Source organism: Humulus lupulus, chromosome 5 (genome assembly GCF_963169125.1).
Source record: "Humulus lupulus chromosome 5, drHumLupu1.1, whole genome shotgun sequence".
NCBI classification, from domain to species: domain Eukaryota; kingdom Viridiplantae; phylum Streptophyta; class Magnoliopsida; order Rosales; family Cannabaceae; genus Humulus; species Humulus lupulus.
Genome location: NC_084797.1, coordinates 206,581,034 through 206,606,817, shown reverse-complemented (window position 1 = coordinate 206,606,817; position 25,784 = coordinate 206,581,034). Strand labels below are relative to the sequence as shown.

General features: G+C 33.2%; 1 long non-coding RNA gene across 2 annotated transcripts; it reads right to left on the bottom strand.

Moving 5' to 3' along the window:
- Positions 1-3,498: 3,498 nt before the first annotated feature.
- LOC133778084 (uncharacterized) lies at positions 3,499-6,739 on the bottom strand. 2 transcript variants are annotated; one of them, XR_009868994.1, is made up of 5 exons: positions 6,429-6,739; positions 6,220-6,343; positions 5,993-6,099; positions 3,996-4,052; positions 3,499-3,640 (listed from the first exon to the last, which is right to left on the bottom strand). It is a non-coding gene; the product is annotated as an uncharacterized LOC133778084 (long non-coding RNA). The 2 variants fall into 2 exon arrangements; XR_009868993.1 differs by having other exon boundaries at positions 6,220-6,739.
- Positions 6,740-25,784: the final 19,045 nt, after the last annotated feature.

The following is a 25,784-nucleotide window of genomic DNA, read 5'->3' as shown; positions in this document are numbered from 1 at the left end:
GAGACATTCTAGGAACCACTACTAGTGTGAGGACCACCACCAGTACAAGTGCGAACCAAAGATTTTGAGAAAAATCCAAGAAGAAGAACAAAACAGAAAAAATGAAACAATCGGACCCAAGAAAGTTCCTAATACCATTTCAGTAATAGCAGAGCAAAGAAAGAATGAAAGAAAAGCTTTGTATTGAATGAATGAAGAAATGATTACAAAGTACTTTATATATTGCTTACAACAAACACTAAGTAATGACAACTCAGTAAGACTATCAAACTACTATCTACTTAATAACAAACCAGCTAACCACTCTAACTAACTTGTCTTAAGTCTGAAAAAAGGTTTAATTTGTGTACGTAGTTATCAATCTGACTTATGTGGTTTGAATTGTGATCCAAGTTTGCTGTAATTATCTAAGGTTGATAACATAGTTATTTCAACGTTCTAGTTAAAACAAAAAATATTAATTGCAACATTGGCGGAGATAGGAATAACACATATAAGGATTAAAAAAATTAATAAAAATTGTACTAATATATATATATATAATATAAATATATAACATTTTTATTCAATATTAGAAGGGGAAAATATGAATTTTTAGATAGATTTATATTAATTTTTTTCCCAAAATATAATATATAAAAATGTAGAAAAAAAACAGGTTAGGGGACCATGGCTACCACAGTTCCCTCTAACTCTGTCACTGAATTGCCGCAAACAATGTAGATTACTAGCTAGTTGTGGTCGAGCAGCAGAGTTTGCAAGCAAGTTATCTCATTCATGATAATGTGAGCTTAATTTATTGGGGGAATATCAAAGAATAAAATCAATTCCAGTCAAAAACTCACAAAGCGTTTCTTTCAAATTCTGAAATGTTCTCAAACCCGAAATGGTTCAAGTACCACCTATATATAACTAGCATCAGTTGTTTATTGCCTCTTAGTTGAGTAGTGTTGGGGGAGAGTGAGATTAAATCACCACAATATTAAGAGTCTACACACAGTTATCATTGATAGAGACTAACAAAATATTGAGTTAGAGGATGCAAACCCTAGTTTGTAGACTAAACTTATTGGATATTCTTGTGAGCTTCAAACCCTTGCTAGAAGACCACCTTGAACTTCTTCTGCAATGAAACACAACCAAGGCTTGTACACGAGGAGTATCACTGTCCAAATTCTCTATTTCCTAGCCTTTAATGGATGCTTGAGACCTTTCTATGTGGAAATAAAAATTGGGATTGAACAAGCCTTTAAATTCACAAAGACAAGTACTTTCTTTATGAATTTCTTGAAGAAAACTTGAGATCTTGAAAACTAGAGAGAGAGAGAGATTTGAGAAAGTGATCAACTCTATCAAAATACTATGAGAACCCTTTTATAGACTAGGCATAGTCATTAGGTCTAACCAATGAGATTAGAACCTCAAAACACACCATTTGGAGCTTAAAACACGTGTATCTATGGACACGTCTTGTGACGCATCATCTCCTAGTTGGTGACGCATCATCTCCTAGTTGGTGATACATCACCTGCTAGGCATCGCTTAAACACTAGGGTTTTAGGTGATGCAACGCCACTAGGGTGGTGACGCAACACTACTCCGGCAGGTAAAATCTCCCAAAATTGACCTTAAACACCTCCAAATTCTCCCAAAAATTTTGGGCATCCTTAGATACCTCATTGTATCACTTTGGACCCAAAAACACAATTTTTATAAGTCTACAATAGAAATTCAAATTTCACATATTCACTATGTGAAATTATTAAGTGTTTTACACCTAGCTTGTGTAACAACATTTAGTCTTTGTATTTTAACCAATCACAATAAGTAGTGGTGGCATGGATTAGCTTTCTGGGATGGGGAAAATAAGAATTCCAATCGATTTGATAATAGAAACGATTTCTCTTTTACTTAAATTATTTTATACTAACATATAAATTAGAGTATACTAAATCATATATATAATTTGTAGTCAAAACTAAAAGGGCATTGTGGTTGAGTGAATGCTTGTACTATGTTTGTAGAGGCAGCTTGTGTAACGTCCTGCTTTTCAGGCGCCTACTAGTGACGATGTCGGGGTGCTGAAATGTGTATGAAATAGTATTTTGATTAATAAAATATGCTCGAGAAGCAAATGTCACGTTGTTAGTATTATCCAATGTGTGAAAGGTGCGGTTTTGGTCAAACTAATAATTTCAGTATCAGACCAAAAGGGAAACCCTAACCTAGATAAATTCTCGGATAAAATATTATTTGAAGTATATAATTATTGCAAGTTATTATTGGGAAAAAAAGTGTTGGTTTATTTTACTTTAAGGTCTAAAAAGTGAAATTTTTGTATACAAAATCTTTCAAAGTGCATTTTTGTGAAAAATGTTTATTTAGCCAAAAAAAAAAGGAATTTTGGATAATTAATTCCATAAAATATAATATATAGGAGTGTGACCACTTAAAATAAATGTCAAGAAACATTTAATTTTATTACCATAAGTTAAGAATTCAATTTGGTGAGGTAAGAAAAATTACCACTTGGTAATTATTTTGGGGAAAATAATTAAGCTAAGTAATTAAGTAAAAATTAAATAAATCAATTTAGTAATTACTTGATTTCAGCCATGGGGAGAGGGGTAAATAGGTATTTCTACATTTTTTTAACCATAGTATTTAAGCTCAAAACTTAGGTTCCAAGGCTCATTTGTGTCTTCATTTTTTCGATCACTCAAGAATTTCTCTCCTCCTTCTAAATAAGTGGCTGGACCTCTCTCTCTCTCTCTCTGAATTGTTTTCTCATAAACCTCAATCATCTCTCCTAAACACTTTCATCTCATCCCTTCTCTCAAAATAACTTCGAAAATGTTTCTGATTTCCTATGCATTAGTTAAAGACATGAGTATATAGAGTAATTGTCAATGAAAGTGGCAAAATACTCAAAACCACCCCTAGCTTGTACATTCAAAGGTCCATAAACATCAAAATGCACAAAACCAAGTAGTTTTTTGGCCCTATCACCATTTGCAGCGAATGGACACTTCACTACTAAAAAAATGGGATTTCCCAATAGTTTTTAACTGTCGTTATTGAACAACGACGACAGTCGACTAACTGTCGTATTTGTCTATGCCGGCGTAAGGATAGCTATGCCAACATTTATTAGGTGTCGCCGTTGCTGGCTACGCCGACAGTTATTAAGTGTCGCCGTTGCTAGCAATGCCGACAATTAATAAGTGTCGTCATTGTTGGCAACGCTGACGAATTTTTTTAGGATGCGCAATGCGTGCTCTTAAAAGTTATACTTTTAATTTTTTTTAAAATTAATTTATATTTATTTTAAATTAAAAAATTATGATTTAAATGAAACATTTGTATACAAATCTAAAAACTTATAGATTATAATAACAAATTTTTACAAGGAGCTAATTATATTAACAATTTAATTTTCTTTTTAAAAAAAACTAACTTTTACGATTGAAATTAATCTATCTATTACATACAATGGTAGAACACAACAAAACTATAGACATATAAATAAAAACCTCACTGTACATAATTCTTACAAGCAAGAAAGAAAATAATACCCAACAACTTGAAGAAGAATTTCTTGTTGTCTTGGTTCTCTTAAATATCCAAGTATAGTTTTAGCCTACAATTCAGAATAAACTCCATTAAAGTCAAACCAAAACTAAAAAAAATTCCAAAACCCATCAGAACTTCCAAGGCATAATCAATATGATATATCTCTTCTTGGGATTTTAAACAATAATTATGATTAAATTGATATACGATAATTAGTACATCACTTAGATAAGGCCCCAAGAAGTTATGGCCAATGTGGTGAAACATGGAGACAATTGTTTTCACTCTAAATTTTAACAAAGACAGACACTCTGGGAAGTCACAAATCAGAGTTTGAATACAACAAACAAGACACGCTTATATATTTTGGTTCCTTTCTTTCTTGAATTGAAAGAGAAACAGCAGAGTTCATCACCACTCACCACTAACACTGAGAAGAGAAGCTGAACAACTCCTTCCCATGCATGAGTCATACTTCACTGATGGAAATGTAGAATGAAAATTATACATTAATATATCAACATGAAATGAATGTAGCAGAAATATACCAAACAAACTATACATATAAACCATAAACTCAGACTAAGGTTTAAATATATAATAAATACTTAAACCCCACATAAATTTATATCAACTCAGTAATTAATTCAAGTACTTTACTTTGTATATGAGAAGATACTTCAACTTAGTCAAGCCATAGCAAAATGCAAGGGAATAGCCGAAAGTAGTTTTCGTGGTGCAATTATAAACATCAAGCGTACAACTCTTCAATAATTAAAAGTAAACTTCCAAAAAAAAAATTAATGGCATGTAGAATTTAACAAAACTCAATCAGCAGTTGCAAACTTGATACATTCACCAAAATAAAACCTATTACTAGAAACAACCTTTGCCTGTGTGCCTAAATATAAATAGTATATGACTAAAAAGAGAATCCAAGAAAAAACCAGAAATTAATATACATATATACACACATATAAAGACATGCACTGTGTAGGTAATATGCATTAGATTCAGAGTGATGAATTGAAAATGAGGGTGTCAATTTTTTTAATCAATTGGAATTTTCTGTAAAGGTGATGAATTCTTATTCTTCTTATATAGGCTTTACTAGCATCATAAACAGAGAAATCTGAGGAGGCCATTCAGGTTTATGCTGCTGAGCAAACTAAGAATGAGGAATTGACTGGGAAGCTTGAAGTTGCGGAGAAGAAAGCAGATCAATTTGAAAATTCATTGCAGAGGTTTGAAAGCTTGAAGTAGTCAAAATATATGACTACTTGAGCTCTATTTGAATATAAATGAAAGTGAAACATTAATCTTTCATAATCTAAATCATTCATACTATTTTTTATGATTTAAAACGGACAGCATTTTTTCTCTATATTTGTAACCTAACCATCTATCAATATCAATTCAAACAAACAATTTTTCTTCCTTATATCTCCCCCAGCACGCAATTATATATATCACAGAACCTACTTCATTAAGACATGCAAGTTCTCAACCTTCCGTTATCACCACAACACGCAATTATAATGTCAGAACCTACTTCACTATGGATGAATATTTAAGATATTCAAACTCCTCTAACATACACTTATATAATATTAAAAAGAATATACCACTGAATATGTTTAAACAATTAGAATTCAAATTATATTACAAATTAAGACATGCAAGTTCTCAACATTCTGCTATCACCGTAGCACACAATCAAATTAAACAATTAGAATATACCTCTCTCTTCCTATACATTTTAAATATACATATAATTATTATAAAAAATGATTGTATTCGATTTTTCTATTAGATATAAAACCATAATTTGGAAGTTATTGTGAATTTTTGTATTTTGTCTTCTTTCTCTGCTCCTTATTGAATTAGTTGGACGATGATATATGACATGAGCATATATACTTCTTGTTCCTGGACTTTCTTGTATTTCATTACAAAAAATGTATTTTGCATAAAAACATTAATTATAATAATCAAAGAATATCTAAACTTTTAAAGCTAATGCTAAGCGAAAGAAAGAAAGAGGAAGAAGAAAAAGAAAGAATATCAAAGAATAACTTGAAGAGGAAGAGGAAGTATATATTCCAAACTATGAATCATTCTCTTAGTCCACCCAACTATTTAGACGGCAGAATACTCCAGTTCATATCATCTAGCTACAAAACTTAGAAACTTTTTATTTTCATGAACAGGGACGGGTACTAAAATTACAATGGGAACACCTAAAAAGTAAAATCAACATCTCTTTTTCCCAAGTTTTAAAATGGGAACACCCAACTCCAACTTCAGCTATTTTTTTTTTTTAAAATCCCATCATAAATCCACAATCTTAAATAACAAAAAAATATTAATTTCTTGGTGGGTCAGGCAAAGAAATCCAAATTAGTGAAAATTTATATACCTTGAGATAGTAAGCTTTCTTAATTTCAGCTGGGGAAGCATCAACATTGACACCCAAAATCTCATAGTATGCAGTCTCCTTCACCATACTTTCAAAGATTACAAATTCTGAAAACAAGTATATACATATATAGTAAAACTAATCAGATCACATTCACATACCCACTTACATAAACAAACAAAAATGCCTTGTTTGATAAAAAAAAAATATATGGAAGAAAAAAATACCTCAAGGGAAGGAACCCACCAAAACAGAAAGATCCAATAAAAATAAAATAATGAAATTGAAACTCAGCGATTAAAATCCGGACCTCATTTAAATATCATCCGCTAATTCATAGTTTAACAATAGCTAGTGAAAAAAAAAAGTTAGTATTTTCCATTTTTGAAAGAGTATGATTATTTTTCAATAAAGGTAAAGAATAAATTGAGCTTACGAGAGAGGAGGAGGGCGAGGAGTCAAGCTTGTCTGTATAGAAATGGTTTTGAGTATGAAAGTTCAGTTTGAAGCAAAAACGAGCCAGAAAAAGAGAAGAAGAAGACGAAGACGAAAACAGTGTTTTTATTTATTTAATTATTTTATTAAACAAACACATATTATGTTTGGAATATCTAAACATTCGGCTGAAAGAAAGAAAGAGGAAGAGGGAAAAGAAAGAAAGAGGGAAGAGGGAAGAGGGAGGAGGGAGGAGGGAAAAAGAGAAGTGTGCGGGGGAAATTAATATTTAGAGTCTCAAATTTTTTTTAAGGGCAGTGCGGACTGCTATAAGCCGTCTGGCTGTCGTTATTGCCTCTTAAAAAAAAATTCAGTTTCCTAATAGCTACATATTTTAACGGCCAGCATTGCTCCAATACATTTTTTATAAAAAATTATTTAAATATATATATATTAATAAAAAATCATAACTAATAAATTTATATATTAAATTTTGTTATAATATTTTTCCAATTAATAAAACAACTTTTTTTTAACTAATACAAATTTTATAAATGTGTTAAAGAATAATATAGTTAATTTAATTTATAAATATGTTAAAAAATAATAAATTTAAATTTTGATATAAAAATTATTATAAATACAAAATTCAATAATATTAAAAATTTAGAAACAAAAAAAATCTAGTTTTAAAAGTTTTTAATAAATACATAATTTACTTTATTTTTAAAATTATACTATTCATTAATTTTTTTACAATTAATAAAACAATTTTTTTTAACTAATACAAATTTTATAAATGTGTTAAAGAATAATATAGTTAATTTTATAAATATGTTAAAGAATAATAAATTTAAATTTTGATATAAAAATTATTATAAATACAAAAATTAATAATATAAAACATTTAGAAACAAAAAAACTAGTTTTAAAAGTTTTTAATAAATACATAATTTTTATAAATATATATATTTACATAATTTATTTTATTTTTAAAATTATACTATTAATTAATTATAATTTTTTATTTGAATTTTGACGACATTTTATAACTGTCGGCATTGGACTTTTATTAACTGTCGGCGTTGGGGTCAATAGCGACAACGTTTAACTGTCGGCATTGGTCTTGAATTAACTGTCGGCATTGGTCTCAAATTAAATGTCGGTTTTGAGGTCAATAGAAACACATTTTAACTGTCGGCATTGGTCTCGAATTAACTGTCGGCGTTGGGGTCAATAGCGACACATTTTAACTGTCGGTATTGGTCTCGAATTAACTGTCGGCGTTGGGGTCAATAGCGACAGTCAAAAGCAACGGTGACAGTTATTAGCTGTCGGCGTTGGCCTCTATGCCTACAGTTTTTAACCTTCGGCGTAGAGTCCCGCTAAGCAATTACGACAGTCAACAGAGTTGACTGTCGTGATTGGTTGTCAGGAAAGCCCGGTTTTGTAGTAGTGCTTGGTCAGTTGCCTTCTAGATAAGATTCACAGACAGGTAATTCACCTAAGGTGAGTTCCCTCAAAGGCCTGTCCTTTGTAAGTCTTTGAATCCTATCATAGCCAATGTGACCTAGTCTCAAGTGCCATAAATACGTCATATTATCGTTATCGGTCTTTTGACGTTTATTGGTCCTAGGTTTAGCTACTTTGAATAAATCATTGTTAAGAGCGAGGGGTTTGTTAGGTTGCAGAATATAAAGCCTGTGTTTCTAAATGCAATACACAATTGTGATCCATTGAAAGAAATAGATATATTAGAACTTGTGAAAGTCATAACAAATTGTTCTAATTGCAACATGGAAACTTAAATTAAATTTCTATTGAAATCCGGAATAAAAAATACATCTTTTAAAATTAACTATTTATTTATGAACTTCAGACCAGCTATTACTCTAGCTTGGACCTTAACGAACGCTCCGTTCCCAACTCTAAGCTTTAAGCTGCCTTCGTTCACTTCCTCCCACGATTCAAGAAGTTGTAAAGAGTTGCCAACATGGTTGGTAGATCTAGAATCAATAATCCAAACAGATTTATCATTCTCTAAAATACATGTTTCTAAGATAAATGAACTATAATCATTACCTTTGTTTTTAGCTGCTGGAAACTTGGGGCAATCTTGTTTCCAATGCCCCTTCTCTTTGCAGTGAAAACACTTACCTTTAAGTTTCTTGTTTTTCTTGTTCTTCCTCTTAGGCATCTGTGCCCTAGGTTGTGCACTCGTCTTTGCAGCCTTTGCAGGCTTGGGGCTACTGTTTTGTCCACCTTTCCTGTTGTTTCCAGCTTTCGAAGACGAAGCTTGGTTAGCTTCAACCTTAGCTGGATTAGCAGCAACAACAGTAGTCTTATTTTCTCCTCCTTTACTAGGTCCACCCATGATAGGCTTAAAAATTTGAAGCTCGTTCATGAGCTGCGTCAGACCATAGTTGAGTTGATCAGGAACATGCGGACACGGTGCCATTCGAGCATTCACGGTGTCATCACGTATGTGCGGAGACGATGCTATCAAATCATTTACGGTGTCATCACGAGCATTGACGGTGCCATCACTTACGTGTGGACACGGTGCTCGTTCTGGGGATTCCTCAATCATGACGAATTCAAAGTTGTCACCAATCAACTCTATGTTGATATTTTGTTTCCATTTAAGGAAGTTTTCTCCAGTGAGTTTCTCCATCGAAAGTTGAGAAAGGATGGGAGTCAACACTACTTAACTTAAAACTACAAATGTAGCGCACCAAATTTTTTTTTAGTTATTAAAATTTTGTGTTTTATTTTATTTAAGTGTGGTGAATTGTTTTATTTAAATGTTTGTTTATTTTATTTAATTGTTAGAATTGTTGGTAGAATTTTTGTGAAATTAATTGTTAAATGATATGTAATTATTTTTATTTTTAAAATGTGATTATGTGAGATTTGGTTGAATGCACTAAGGTGCATGGTAGGTAGTGATGTACCCTAGTGATTTAGTGTGTGCAAGTGCATGATAGCATGATGCACATGTGTAGAATTTTCTACACATTTTTATAGTTTCCTTATATTAGATTTAATTGATTATTATTAATTGAAAAAAAAAAGGGGCAAGTGATGGTGGACGTGTAGCATAGTGGGAAAGGAATGGTTTTATTCCATTTATTTTCTTGATTCAAATAAATTAAAATTAGAAGACCATGGTTATTTCAAGTAAGGATGTGATCATCTTTTTATTCCATGCCAATTAAAGATAAAAACAATTAAACAAAAATTAAGAGAAAATATGGAGAGAATAGGAAACTTACCTTTTCTTTTATTGGACCATTATGAGAGGATTAGGATAAAGAGGGAAGGAAAGAAGAGAAGAGCTTTATGCTCATTTGGAACTCACGGCAATAGAGAGAAGAGAGAGAGAGGGGGGGCGTGACCTAGAGAGATAAGGAGAAGAAGAAAGAAAGGAAGAAGAAGAAGGGATCAAGCTATGGTATGGCTCTTGTTTTGCTTTATGATTTCTTCTTTTAATTCTAGTATGTTGATTAGGGTTGTTTCTAACTTTTGGTGTTCATCTTCTTCTCCATCTTGATATTCAAAAAAATACAACCCCTAGGGTTTGAGCAAGGGGGTGTTTCTAGATTGGGTTCTTGATTTCTATCCAAAGAGGTATTGAAATCCCTCCCTCAATTTTGTGGTTATTGGTATTTGATGAATGATATTTTAGAGGGACTATGGTTGAAAGTGGATTTGTGTTTTGGATAGGATAATAGGTTATTTAGTGTTCTTGTTATTTTGTTGGTGATGTGTTATTTGATCATGCATGAAGGGGTTTTGGTGTTGATTTTCTATGTATGATGATTGGTGATAATTTATGAATTTATACATGAAGATTTCGGCCTAAGCATGTCTAAGGATCCCCTCTATATTTTGTTTTGTGTTTTTATGATTTTCAATATGTTAGATCCATGTTCTAGGACCTATGTAATTTGGGTGTAATAATAATTTGAAATCTTGATAATTGGATCCATGAAATTTGATAAGATGTATATGATATTATGTATCAATAAATTATGGTATGCATGAAAAATGATAGAAACATGTTAGGTTTAATATGAAGGCATATATGGATATTGGTGTTTATGTTATTGATGTATGTTGTTATTATTGTTTTGTTGGATTTCATGTATGAACTTATTGGAAATAGAATAAGATTTTGTAAGGTTGTAATTGAATATGTGTTAGTTACTTTTCCTTGAATTATTTGTATAATAAGAGCATGTTAGGATTTGTAATTTATTTGTGCTAATTAAACATGTATGATTTTGTATGAATTTTTGAGAGGCATGAGATAAAAGATAAAATTCATGATGATTTATGCTTGCTGATTTTGTGATTAAATGGTGAAAAGATTGATGAAATAATGATGTGCATGCATAAGAAATGTCTCTAATGATATGTGGTATTCGTGGGAATAAAATGGTGTTTTAATTTACACTTAAAATTATATTTTTGCATAATTAATTACCTTAAGTTTTTTATATATTTTGATGAAAATATGAGTTTAAAAAAAAAATGGTGATTTTATGATAAATTTGATTGCTGGAATTTTTGTTTAAAAATGTAAAGTGTGTTTCAATAAAAGAAATTTGATTAGTATTTTGAAATAAATTAATATCCTAAACAATGGTAAAATTAAAAGTGGTATTTTTAATATAATATGAGTGGTTATTTTACTAGTTATGATTTTTCTTTAATTTGATTAAGAAAAATGTTGAATTTAATTCACTTGTGATTTTTAAATGATGGCTGAAAGTTTAGTTTAATAAGTTTAAAATAATTATTTGATTTTCACATATGAATTTATGTTACACAAAATTAAGTCTTAAAATAATTCAAGCAAAATATATTTTTCCCACACCTAAAACTTATATTTTTCTCACATCAATTATGTAATTCTATTAACAAAGGATACATGATAATTTTAAGTATCTTAAATAATTTCAAGTCTTTGCTATTTCTTTGTAATTTGAAAATAATAAATGGGTTTATTATATATTTTTAATGGCCAAATAAAATTATTTTTATGAAATAAAAATAATGTCTTGGGAGATTTAATCAACCTAGTAATTTTAAGAAGATAAACAATGGTAAACAAAACATACTACAAGTTTATTAATTTGAATACGATAGAAGTAAGACACGTAGAATTATCGTTTTAAACGCCACATTTTTGTAACGTTCCCACGTATGCATGTCGCATGCAAATTCACTTTTACATCCAAAATTATGTCTATTATGCAACCATGTGGTTTTTATAGAAAGATCATGCATGCAATATAAGTAGAATGTGCATTATTCTTTTATGACCTTATGTATAACTATGCATATTTGTATGTTGTGAGTAACTCTCACCATGTGTGCATGACCCATGCACACATGAGTTATATGAATGGGCAAAATAGTGTGTATGTGAAGCTAAGGAATGTTGTTTTGATTATGGTATAGGCTCGTTGAGAAGTTGTCGTATTACTTAGTTTGGACCTGAGGTAAGGAAGTTAGATAGAATTTTGTTTGTTATGCTATGAATGGTAAGATTGTTTGTATGAATGAAAGTGTCATGATGCCTTGCGCTGTGAATTATGAAATGCTTTGATATGATGATATGTTTGGATTGTATGTTGTATGCTATGAATGGATGTTAGTGTGATGAACGCGACACATCAAAAAGGGGTTGCTAAGGATATAAAGACGTAGCTCAAAAGGCAGACGCGCCGATGTTATTCAAGGACCAGAGATCCTGTTTACCTCAAAGGGTGACATGGACAAGTTAGCGGGCCATATTCACAAGGAAATGTTTATGATGATGTTATGATGTTTATGATATGATGATGATGTTATGTTGACGTGAATATGTTTATGTTTATGATATTTATGTCATTATGACAGTGATGCTATGATGTATAAAGATGGATGAATATGTTTGTGTTTTGTTGTGTTTTGCTTGCTTGTTGTTTGTACTTCCTTACTGGGCTTTTAGCTCACCCCCTTACTTTCCCTTCAAGGTAGCAAATAGGTTTCTCTATGGCACACGTGGTGATGTGGGGAATTATATCGTCATGATGTGTATGGCGTGGGGGCATCCTATGGACGAGAAATGATCAATTAAAACGTCATTTATCTTTTAATAATGTCGTGTTTAATGAGACTTTTCAAACTTATCAGTAGGACTTGAATTTTTTGTTGTTTTAGAACTTTGCATGAAAATTGATATTTTCTTTTAAAACTATTGGGCCCAACTTGCATGTTTTTAGCAACATCCCACTGAGATTTTATATTAAGTGGCTTTTCTCTCATAAACTTATGAACATGTGAATGTTTTACAAAGCACTAGAGTATGACGTTTTACAACAAATTATCAATAAAATATAAATCAATCACATTTGCTCAATAAAACTCCTATTCACACAAAATTTCAAGAAATAGCACAACATATACCAAAATTATGTAAGATATGAGAAAAAATACCAAAAACAATTATATCTCTATTTCTTTAGGGTTTTAACTAATCTATGATATCCTTGTTCCGGTTGGCGAGAGTCAAAAATACCACTAGTTAAATAGAGTTGTAAACTCATTTAATAATGGACACCACTATTAACAACCTACTATTCGATCAAAATAAGAAAACAAAATCTCTTATTTTATGAGCTAGACCCACGGTTTTGATAATCATAGATTTAGTCCTAATAATCACCGTAGGGGTGAGTCTAGTAGAATTTGACCTATAATTATCTATCTTTCGAAATCTAACATTATCAAAATAGCTAATGAACACCTTCCGTAGGGGGACGAATCAAAGCGCATCGAGGCCCCATTAAGCTATTGACTATGTTAAACCAACAGCGGAGATCGAATATAAATCTTAAAATAAGCTCATTATAAAATTAAAAAAATAGTATTTTTATTATTTATTTTTAGAAAATTAATGACTATGGTTCTCTAAAAAATTGAAAAGATTAAATTTTTAAAACATAAGTCCTATAATTTCCTATTAATTCTAAAGTGTCACATTGAAACAAATTCAGTTAATTTGTTGCTAATCAATATTTATGTTTAACTAATATAATGAACCTATACAATTAAGTCAAACTTAGGCAAATGCGTCTTAACAATTGAACTTGCATGGAGGAGGGCTAGGTCCAGTATGTCGTTCCCAGTACAAAGGCCCCCAATCTTCCATACAAGGTCCAAAAGACAGGAATTTAAACATTCATTTAATTAATTGTTATTAATTTATTAGGCTCACTATAGTCATGCAAAGCAAATGGGCATTCACAAGTGGAATCACCCACAAGAGTTGAATTTAAACTTTACATTTTCTAATGGGCCCAAATAAAACCTATCATTTTATGAATATTTTATTTGGCAAAATCTATATATTTAACAAACATATGGGCCAATATATGCATCTAAGCCCAATTGCAAAAATACCACATATAGTGCAAATTGACATGTTATAATTGGATGGGCCTTATCATGTTACTATATGAGAATTCTATGAATTTATGTAAAAATACCACAATTTATTTCATTTGCAAAAATCCCACAATTAATTATCTAGAATTTATCAAAAAAAAAATTCAAATTAATTAATTTTTTACAAAAAATAAGTCAATTTAAATGAAATTTATCAACAATTTACAATAGTTAATTTAAATTTTATTTATCAACAATTAACTTGGTTTAGGTTAATTTGAAAAAAAAATATTAATTTAATTTAAATAGGATTTATCAACAATTAACGAAAGTTAATTTAAATCTCACTTATTAAAAAAATATTTTATTAATTAGCTGAAAAAAAATGATATTTTTCAAAATTTAACCAATTTTAAATTTTAAAATCAATATCTTAACTGTTTTTCAAAAATATCTTGTGTTGTTACAACTATTAGCTAATATTTTAAGCATAAAAAAATATTAATAGTTATAACAATCCTAAAATATCTCAAAACAATTAATCAAATTCAAATATCCATAAAAATATCTAACTAACAATATTCAAATTTCAAATAATTTAAATATTAAAAACTATAGAATAAAAAAATATTTATAAATAAAGATATTTTTTGTTTTGATTATAAATAATTTATTTTCACAATTTTTATTTTTCTTTAATTTAAAAAAATCTAGGTGAACAGTACCCGCCATGGCCAAGGGGTGCGCGCGGATAGGGGTGGCTGCCGAGGAGTGCGCGCAGGGGGCGTGCGCGGGTGCGCTTGCGGATGCACGCGCGTGCGTGCAGGTGCTGGCAGCCAGGCCAAATTTTTCCAAACAAAGTTTTTTGAGGAGTTTTTCAAACCAAAATCATTTTCTAATTAATTTTTAACATGTTTTACACAAAATAAAGTATATATAAAAATTAATAGCATAGAAAACACAACAAAATAACCTAAAAATTGCTATTAATCACATAAAATCAATATGCTTCATAAAAATATGAAAATCCATCCAATTATTCAAACACATCAAATAATCTAATTTTTAACATGTTTATGCATGAAAATAAAGATTACCAAAGGCTCTGAGGCCAGTTGTTAAGAAAACGTATACACGATCTTTATTATTTTCATGTAGATCTAATAGTAAACAAATTAATATGAGATGACCTAGAACATGTTTCTAAAATTGAATTCATTGAGAAACAATGATAAGAATACTTACAGTATACGCAGCAGAATGAATGAGTCATTCCTTCAGTTTCTCTAACCATTGTATCCTATCTGTCGCAGAGTATTATCAAGAAACTGAACCGATCTTCTATTATCTTCACAGTCTTCCAAAGTATCCTTAGAATCACCTAGACTAGAGTGGGAAATTCTCAACACATGAGATAGATACAGAGAGATGAAGAGAAAAGAATAACAAGAGGCTTAGAAAATGACTTGTGTTTAGAGAGAATCTAAAACTATTAGAAAATCTGACTTGTGACTTATGTTTTCTTCTCTCACGTAGCACTCTTTTTATAGACTCAATTATGCCATTTAATTTAATTAAAAAATCAATAAAATAATAACAAATTAATAGCCCTAGGTCGAAATTATCATGGGCTATAGGCCCGTGAAATTTCCCATTTGATTATAAGCCCATTGGACTTAAAATCAATGTCTGTATTATTTTCTATTGATTTAATTAATTAAATAATTATTTAAATCATTTATCAAATTAGTAATTTATAATTTCAACCCTTATTTAAACTTATTTATTAATTTAGATACCAATTTATCTTAATTAATAAATCTTGTAGAGTCCCAGAATTTTACTTACCTAGTTAGATAGTAGTAGTAGTAGTAATAGCTAGTAGTAGTTATAATATGTTTATTACTGTGGATTTTGGTTCAAATCGGGACTTAGTTGAGCACTCTTAGCAACACTTATAGATTTTATAAGTTTAACCTATAGTTTAAGAATATAGATTTTATAATATGTCATTTATTATACTATAAGGTGTAGATAGAACAAATAAGATCATGGCACTTGTCGTGTGCATGTTTGTTGAGAAATTAAGTATTTTTGATGAATTGTTTTATAAAAGAAATATTTAAAAACTCTAGGACCTGCCAGCAGCTTTAAAACCGTATTATGACTCAGTCAAAGCTATTTATCCAATTCAAATTAAGCTGAAAAATTGTAAATACATGTCTAATATTTCAACGTATGTCGATATATCGCAGCTATAGGGGCCATATATCGCCACACGGGGAATACGAAAAACACATAAATTTCGCAGAAACGAAACGATGAGCACTCGGTATATAATCCCAAGCGATATATCGGCCCTAGGGCAATGTTTTCAAACGTTTTTGAAACCGAGCTCATTTCATTCCTTAACCTCTTGACTAGCCTCTGAACGTTTTGACCAAGTCTTAAGCCTCTGTTGAACGAATATTCAAATCTTTTTCAATTAAAATTCATTATTTTTATTCAAGCTAAAAGTAGGTAGTTCACTCCTTGAACTCTATAAATAGGACCTAGTACCCAGCCACTTCTCTCATTTTTCAAGTTGTGTTCAGAGACTTTAAGTTGCTAGGGTTACTATAGAGTGATAAACACTTGGGTTGGGTTATAAGCCTTATCAGTTTAAGCTTTATAAGCACTTGGGAAGTAAGATAAATAATGTGTTTTACAAATTCGAGGTGTAGTTTGGTACATCCGAAGGTATTCCTAATCTTAAGTTAATTTCTGTATGTTTCTTCAGTTTCCTTTAGTTTTCTTTACTCAAATCCTAACTCGTTGTTTTTCATTCTTGGTTAGGTATTTAAGTTCTTTGAACTTAAGGTTTCTTTTTGGTAAGCTTCTTCTTGGTGGTTTAGTTCTCTTGTTTATCACCTCTTATCTTTTGAAATACTCACCATTCTTATTGTTGGTTTTATGAGTACTCCAAATCCCGTCCTTGTTCTCATATCCCGATATTGGTAAGGAAAATAGGATAGATCTTATATGTTTGTATGATATGTTATGCTTATGCTTATGTTATATGTTATGTTATCTTATGTTGTGTTATGATATGTTAACATTATGTATAGTATGTTTATAGTCCTTGGGCATATGACTTGTCTAGCTAACAAGCCCCAATAATTTATGGGCATATGACTTGCTTAGCTAGCAAGCCCTGCAAATCTATTGGGCATATGACTTGTTTAGTTAACAAGCCCCAAGAAGTATGATGGTCATTGTAGTATATGACATATGTTATAGTATATGCTTATGATATAGATTATGTATATGTTTTATGTTATTAGTAGATTTTCCTTGCTGGGCATTAGGCTCATTTTTTTTATTTTTATGTATGCAGGAAAATAGATTTGGCGGCGGAAGGATTCTTGGTAGTTTGGCCTGTGTATTGAGGAAGAATGGATTTGATGGATTGTGTGAACGATTCGAGGACGACGTTATTTTATGTTTTATTATGTTTTTATGTATTTTTCCGCATTCAGCTTTGTAAAAAAATTCATTAAAGTTTAAAGTTATGTTTTATTTTCAAACAATGGGATCCCATACCACTCATTTATGTATTTCAACATTTACTTTAGAGTTTTTAATAAAGTTGTGAATGTTTCTTATGTATGTTTTCTAAAAAATAATGTCTATGTATAGTAGTTTTAATGGTCCAAAGTCTTAGAATTAGTTGGGTCATTACAGTTGGTATCAGAGAAACAGTTCATTCGCATGAAGTTCTCCTTGATACACACGCTCAAGCTCCGAATCTAACCGCCAAGTAAGTGTTTATGTTATAGTTATTATGTTTATATGTATAGCTACGTTTTAGCCTTATGCTTTCAGTTAAGAATGAACGGAGCATTAACTTATGAGGATATCTGAGCCATTAAGGCCTTGAAAAGAATTAGAGAACCAAGAAACAACGTAGGAGTGCTAGAAAGAATCACTCGAAGACTACTTTTATTTCACAGGGAGATAGGTCACCTCCAAGAAACTAAGCAGATCATGATGAGATCAACAAAGCAATATGTTTTAGTAATTAGACTTTTTAAAGATTATCCAACTATGATTGCAGCTTTAGAAGATATATGGGAGACGATAGAAGATGAAGATGAATTACCGGTAGCTATGAGATATTATTTTCTCATACTTAGGTTCACTTATAAAATGGAATTCCAATTTACAAATGAGCAAAAACATAGAATTTTTACGAATCTTCCTCGAGGGCATTTTGAGGCTCAAGATAATGATGACTATGAAGAGATAGATGATGATATGTTAGATGAAGGATCAGATGTAGAAGATCCTGAATTTTAGAATGGATTAGTTTCTTATTTATTTTATTTATTTGCATTTGTGATTGTAAATAGTGAAAATCTTTTTTCAAATAAATATCATTGTTATTTTGATGACATGTATGAGTTTGATTTTCTTTTGCAATCATAATAAATAATAAATTTAATGAATAATGACTAAGTTCGGTGAGGGTGGATACCAATCAATGAACCGGGTTCTCTATATTGAGAGTTAGGGGGCCATAGTAGTGGGAACGATTTTACTGATCCTAGTCCTCCCTCAATATGGTCAACTATGGAACAACGACGAGTATCAAGCCTGAGAATTAAGTCATATAGGATGATTAGAAACATACTTAGAAAATAATAAAGATGGCTTATTTTTCTAAGTAAAGAAACTCACTCTATTGATAAAGTAGGCTTATATAATTTTCATAAGAAATCATAATTAATAGGTCCGAGTTATGTTTGTTTAGATTAAGTTTTTGCCTTAGAGCCTATTAGGGTAAAGTTCTAACATGTTTTTCTGAACTGTTAGAGCTCTGCTGAAGATGTCGCTTAGAAGGTCTGCTCGCACCAATTCTAATGCCTCCAATGCCACTCCAGAGAGCAATGAAGCCCCTCCAGTTCGCAGAAGGGGAGTGCGTTCTACTGCCAACCGAAATGCGCCGCCGCCGCCGGTTGACAACACTGCGAAAATTGCCAGACTGCGACAGCAAGTTGAGGAATTACTGCAGCTACAGCAACAATAGGCTCAACCTCAGACTCAGCCTCCACCTCTGCCGCAACCATAGCCTCAGCAAATGGCCCCAGCACTCCAACAAGTTGGTCCATATGGGGGATGGTCAATGGCGAACTATGCACCATACCCAGCTCAGCACATGGAGCCAGTTTATGAGCGGTTTCGTAAGCAACACGCTCCGAACATTGAAGGGACAACAGACCCCTTTGAGGCGGAAGAGTGGCTCAGGAATGTGGAGCCAATCCTAGCACACATGAATCTCGGCAATGCGGACCGCATATCCTGCATTTCGTCTCTGCTCAAGAAAGATGCTAGAATATGGCGGGACTTAGTTCAGCAGACTCGCAATGTCGCCACCATGACTTGGACCCGATTTGTGGAGTTATTCCACAAAAAGTACTACAATTTGGCAGTCATCGCTTCAAGAGTCGAGGAGTTTGCTGGTCTGAAGCAAGGGAGTTTATCAGTAGCAGAATATGCTCGGCAGTTCGACTGATTGGCCAAGTTCGCACCAGAAATGGTTCCAAATGACTTTCTGAGGGTGACCAAGTTCGTTAGAGGTCTTCGACCAAAGATTGAGTTAGGGGTTAAGCTTGCAAACCCAGGAAATACTACCTATGCCGATGTTCTAGAAACGACAATAGAAGTAGAAAGGCTTCAGGCGAATGTTAGTAAAGAGGAGGCCAGTAAGCCTGAGCCTAAACAACCAAGTCAACCTCGGAATGGTCGGAACAACCACAACAACAATCACTCCAGAAACAATAGTAGTGGTCAGAAGAGACAGAATCATGACAACAAGCAGTCCGATAGCAATAAAAGGGCACATATGAACAATGGAGGTAATAGGTCGGGTTATGTAGAATACCCGCAATGTGCTAAGTGCTAAAGGAAACATCCTGGTGAATTTCGTGCAAACACAAAGGGATGCTACAACTATGGTCAGGAAGGACACCGGAAGAGAGAACGTCCCCAGCACAAGACAGAGGAGAAAAGGGACAACAAGATGGTTCCTGCCAGGGTATTTACCTTAACCAAGGGAGAAGTTGATGCTAGCAATAAAGTGGTTACAGATCAGGTTTCTGTCCTCAATAGTGTATGTTCTGTATTATTTGATTCGGGAGCCACTCATTCGTATATCTCATTAGGAATGATATAAAAACTAGACAAACCTTGTGAAAGATTTAGAAGTAGGTTTGTAACAGAGTTGCCTTCGGGCAAAGTAGTTCTAACATCACGGATAGTACGAGGTGTACCGATCAAGATTGAGGACGTAGAATTAGAAGGAGACCTGATAGAACTAGAGCCCAAAGACTTCGACGTGATACTAGGCATGGACTGGCTAGTAAGGCTGGCGCAACCATCGACTACAAATGCAAGAAAGTGACCTTCGAAACTTCTAACGGCCAGAGACTGTGCTTTATGGGACAAGTTTCAGGACTACACACACCGCTAATATCATCTCTCAAAGCTCAAAGGATGATGGAAAAAGGATGTCAAGCATTCTTAGCCAGCATCACATATGTGGTAAAAGAAACACCACTAAAGGTGGGAGACATCCGTATTGTAAAAGAATTCCCAGAAATATCTCCCGACGACTTACCAGGGTTGCCGCTGACTCGTGAAATTGAATTCACCATCGAATTAGTACCGGGAATCGAGCCTATCTCCAAGGCACCATACCAGATGGCACCTACAGAACTCAAGGAGTTAAAGATGCAGCTACAAGAACTCCTAGACTTGGGTTTCATTAGACCGAGCCATTCTCCATGGGGAGCACCGATTCTATTTGTGAAGAAAAAGGACAGAAGCATGCGGATGTGCATAGATTACCATGAGCTTAATAAGGTGACGATTAAGAATAAGTACCCGCTACCCCAGATTGACGATTTGTTTGATTAATTTCGAGGTGCGACCGTGTTTTCAAAGATTGATCTACGGTCCGGGTATCACCAACTCAAGGTACAGGAAGAGGACATTCCTAAGACAGCTTTTAGAACTCGTTATGGGCTTTACAAGTTTTTAGTTATGTCTTTTGGTCTTACCAACGCTCCAGCCGTATTTATGGATTTAATGAATAGGGTCTTTAAGGACTACTTGGATAAATTTTTTGTAGTATTCATCGATGATATCTTGGTGTACTCAAAAGGCGAAGTCGAGCACAAGGAGCACTTAAGGTTGATCTTGTTACGACTAAAGGAAAATCAACTCTACACCAAGTTTAAGAAATGCGAGTATTGGCTTTCGCAAGTGGCGTTTCTCAGCCACATTGTATCCAAGGACGGAATTGAAGTAGACCCATCCAAGATAGAGGCTTTGAAGGATTGGCCAAGACCAAAGAATGCGTTAGAAGTAAGAAGTTTTTTGGGATTAGCAGGTTATTATTGAAGGTTTAATGAGGGCTTTTCTAAGATAGCCACTCCGCTTACCAACCTGACCCGGAAACAGCAAAGGTTCAACTGGACTGATAAGTGTGAAGAGAGCTTCCAGTTGCTTAAGGATAAGTTGTGCTCAGCACCAGTACTCTGTGTACCGACACCCAACGACAAGTTTATAGTCTACTGTGATACGTCGAAGCAAGGGTTGGGTTGTGTGCTGATGCAGAATGACAAGGTGATAGCCTACGCCTCAAGGCAGCTGAAGGAGTACAAGCAACGCTATCCAACACATGATATGGAGTTGGCAGCGGTGGTCTTTGCATTGAAAATCTGGCCCCATTATCTTTACGGAGAACAGTGCAAAATTTATACGGACCACAAAAGCTTAAAGTATTTCTTCACTCAGAAGGAGCTTAACATGAGGCAGCGCAGGTGGTTAGAACTAGTGAAGGATTATGACTGCAAAATCCTATACCACCCGGGAAAGGCAAACATAGTTGCTGATACGCTAAGTAGGAAGAGTTATGGAAGTCTAGCAGCACTAGTCGGAATAGAAAAGCCGCTACAATAGGAGCTGATCAGTGCCAGAATAGAAGTAGTCATTGGTAAGCTGGCTAACTTGTCTATCCAGTCAAGTCTGTTAGAAGAAATACAGACTGGGCAAGGACATGACGACACATTAGTAGCACATATGGAAGCAGTTAAAGAAGGCAAGGCCACACATTTCTCAATATTAGGATCGGGTTCATTAAGATATAAGGATCGGGTATGCGTGCCAAATGATCAAGGGATTAAGATGAAGATTTTAGAAGAAGCGCACAATACCCCATACTCAGTTCACCCAGGGTCGACCAAGATGACTCATGATATTAAAGCAATATACTGGTGGCCAGGAATGAAGAAGGATATAGCATAATTTGTGTCTAAATGCTTAGTATGCCAGCAAGTGAAAGCAGAACATCAGCGCCTTGCAGGTTTATTGCAACCACTTAGCATACCAGAATGGAAGTGAGACGATATAGCCATGGATTTCATGATGGGTTTGCCATGAACAAGTAAGCAGCATGATTCAGCTTGGGTAGTAATAGATAGACTAACCAAGTCAGCTCATTTCCTGCCTGTTAAGACGTCATACACAACGGATCAATACGCAGACATTTATGTCCAAGAAATAGTATGGTTGCATGGAATACCTAAGACAATAGTATTCGATAAAGGATCGGTGTTTACATTGAGATTTTGGAGAAGTTTACAACAAGCCATGGGCACTAAGTTAAGTCTTAGTACAGCTTTTCATCCTCAGACAGACGGTCAGTCCGAGCGCACCATACAAATTCTAAAAGATATGTTGCGCGCTTGTGTAATTGATTTCGGAGGATCATGGAGTAAGTACTTGCCGCTAATAGAATTCTCCTACAATAATAGCTAACAGTCAATGATCGGGATGGCACCTGGCACCTTATGAGTTACTTTATGGAAGAAGGTGACGATCGCCATTACATTGGGATGAGGTAGGAGAAAGGAAGCTTCTTGGTCCCGAAGCTGTTAGAAAAGCTCAGGAAGCAATAGTGTTGATTAGAAAATGTATGCTCGCTGCTCAAAGCCGTCAGAAAAGTTATGCGGATGCCAAGCGGTGTGATGTGGAATTCAAGGTCGGAGATCAAGTCTTCCTAAAGATATCTCCTATGAAAGGTGTGAAGTGATTTGGGAAGAAAGGCAAGCTTAGTCCCCGGTTTATAGGTCCTTTTGAGATATTGGACAAAGTGGGAACAGTTGCATATAGATTAGCCCTACCGCCAACTTTAGCAGATAGCCACAATGTGTTCCACATCTCGATGCTGCGTAAATATGTGTCAGACCCATCTCACGTCCTCAAGTATGATACGATAGCACTCCAGAAAGACTTGAGTTACAAGGAACGACTGGTTAGCATCCTAGATAGAGGGATGAAGGATTTACAGTCCAAGAGTATTCCGATAGTCAAAGTCCTATGGAGTAATAGTTCTGAACAGGAGGCAACGTGGGAGTTGGAGGAGGACATGTTAGCTCGGTATCCGAAATTGTTTGGTAAGTAAATTTCGAGGACGAAATTCTTTTTAGTAGGGGAGAATTATAGAGTCCCAGCATTTTACTTAGCTAGTTAGATAGTAGTAGTAGTAGTTATAATATGTTTATTACTGTGGATTTTGGTTCAAGTCGGGACTTAGTTGAACACTCGTAGCAACACTTATAGATTTTATAAGTTTAACCTATAGTTCAAGAATATTAATTATAACACATGGTTTGATTAATATAGCTGATCATAACGATGTCATTTATTATACTATAAGGTTTAGATAAAACTAATAAGATCATGACACTTGTCGTGTGCATGTTTGTTGAGAAATTAAGTATTTTTTATGAATAGTTTTATAAAATAAATATTTAAAAACTCTAGGACCTGCCAGCAGCTTTAAAACCGTATTATGACTCAATCAAAGTTGTTTATCCAATTCAAATTAAGCTGAAAAAGTGCAAATACGTGTCTAATATTTCAACGTATGTCGATATATCGCCACATGGGGAATACGAAAAACACGTCAATTTCGCAGAAACGAAAGGACGAGCACTCGGGACATAAGCCCAGGTGATATATCGCCTATGATGGGTGATATATCGGGCCTAGGGCAATGTTTTCAAACGTTTTTGAAACTGAGCTCATTTCATTCCTTAACCTCTTAACTAGCCTCTGAACGTTTTGACCAAGTCTTAAGCCTCTGTTGAACGAATATTCAAATCTTTTTCAATTAAAATTCATTATTTTTATTCAAGCTAAAAGTAGGTAGTTCACTCCTTGAACTCTATAAATAGGACCTAGTACCCAGCCACTTCTCTCATTTTTCAAGTTGTGTTCAGAGACTTTAAGTTGCTAGGGTTACTATAGAGTGATAAACACTTGGGTTGGGTTATAAGCCTTATCATTTTAAGCTTTATAAGCACTTGGGAAGTAAGATAAATAGTGTGTTTTACAAATTCGAGGTGTAGTTTGGTACATCCGAAGGTATTCCTAATCTTAAGTTAATTTCTGTATGTTTCTTCAGTTTCCTTTAGTTTTTTTTACTCAAATCCTAACTCGTTGTTTTCCATTCTTGGTTAGGTATTTAAGTTCTTTGAACTTAAGGTTTCTTTTCGGTAAGCTTCTTCTTGTTGGTTTAGTTCTCTTGTTTATCATCTCTTATCTTTAGAAATACTAACCATTCTTATTGTTGATTTTACGAGTACTCCAAATCCCGTCCTTGTTCTCATATCCCGATATTGGTAAGGAAAATAAGATAGATCTTATATGTTTGTATGATATGTTATGCTTATGTTATGTTATTTGTTATGTTATCTTATGCTGTGTTATGATATGTTAACATTATGTATAGTATGTTTATAGTCCTTGGGCATATGACTTGTCTAGCTAACAAGCCCCAATAATTTATGGGCATATGACTTGCTTAGCTAGCAAGCCCCACAAATCTATTGGACATATGACTTGTTTAGTTAACAAGCCCCAAGAAGTATGATGGCCATTGTAGTATATGACATATGTTTATAGTATATGCTTATGATATAGCATATGTATATATTTTATGTTATTAGTAGATTTTCCTTGTTGGGCATTAGGCTCATTCTTTTATTTTTATGTATGCAGGAAAATAGATTTGGCGGCAGAAGGATTCTTGGTAGTTTGACCTGTGTTTTGAGGAAGAATGGATTTGATGGACTGCGTGAATGATTCGAGGACGACGTTATTTTATGTTTTATTATGTTTTTATGTATTTTTCTGCATTCAGCTTTGTAAAAAAATTCATTAAAGTTTAAAGTTATGTTTTATTTTCAAATAATGGGATCCCATACCGCTCATTTATGTATTTCAACATTTACTTTAGAGTTTTTAATAAAGTTGTGAATGTTTCTTATGTATGTTTTCTCGAAAATAGTGTCTATGTATAGTAGTTTTAATGGTCCAAAGTCTTAGAATTAGTTGGGTCATTACAATTCTGCCCTAATTTCTCTTTTCTTCTCTAAAATACATAACTCTGTGAAACTATCCAAAATTGACCTGGCCAACTTTGATAATTCTAATTGATAATTAAATCAATTAATTGAGACTATTGAGATGATTTTATCCAAGGTACAATGGGGACCATGGCCCTATGAAATCAAGATTCAAATAAGTTATTATAAATCTAACAAATAAATTTACTAACTTATTAATTCCTCATGACTCCACTATAGACTCGGAATTGCACTCTTGAATTCATAGAATGCTCTACAACAAATATAGATACGCTATTAATTATCCATTGTTACAACCATAATTGTCACTCAATCCTCTATAGACGGTCTACAGTGAGATTGGACTAAAATACAGGTTTACCCCTCATTGTATTTTATCCTTAAAACACTTAGTTCCTTGTAAATAATATTTCAGTAAACTAACTTAATTACTGAAATGA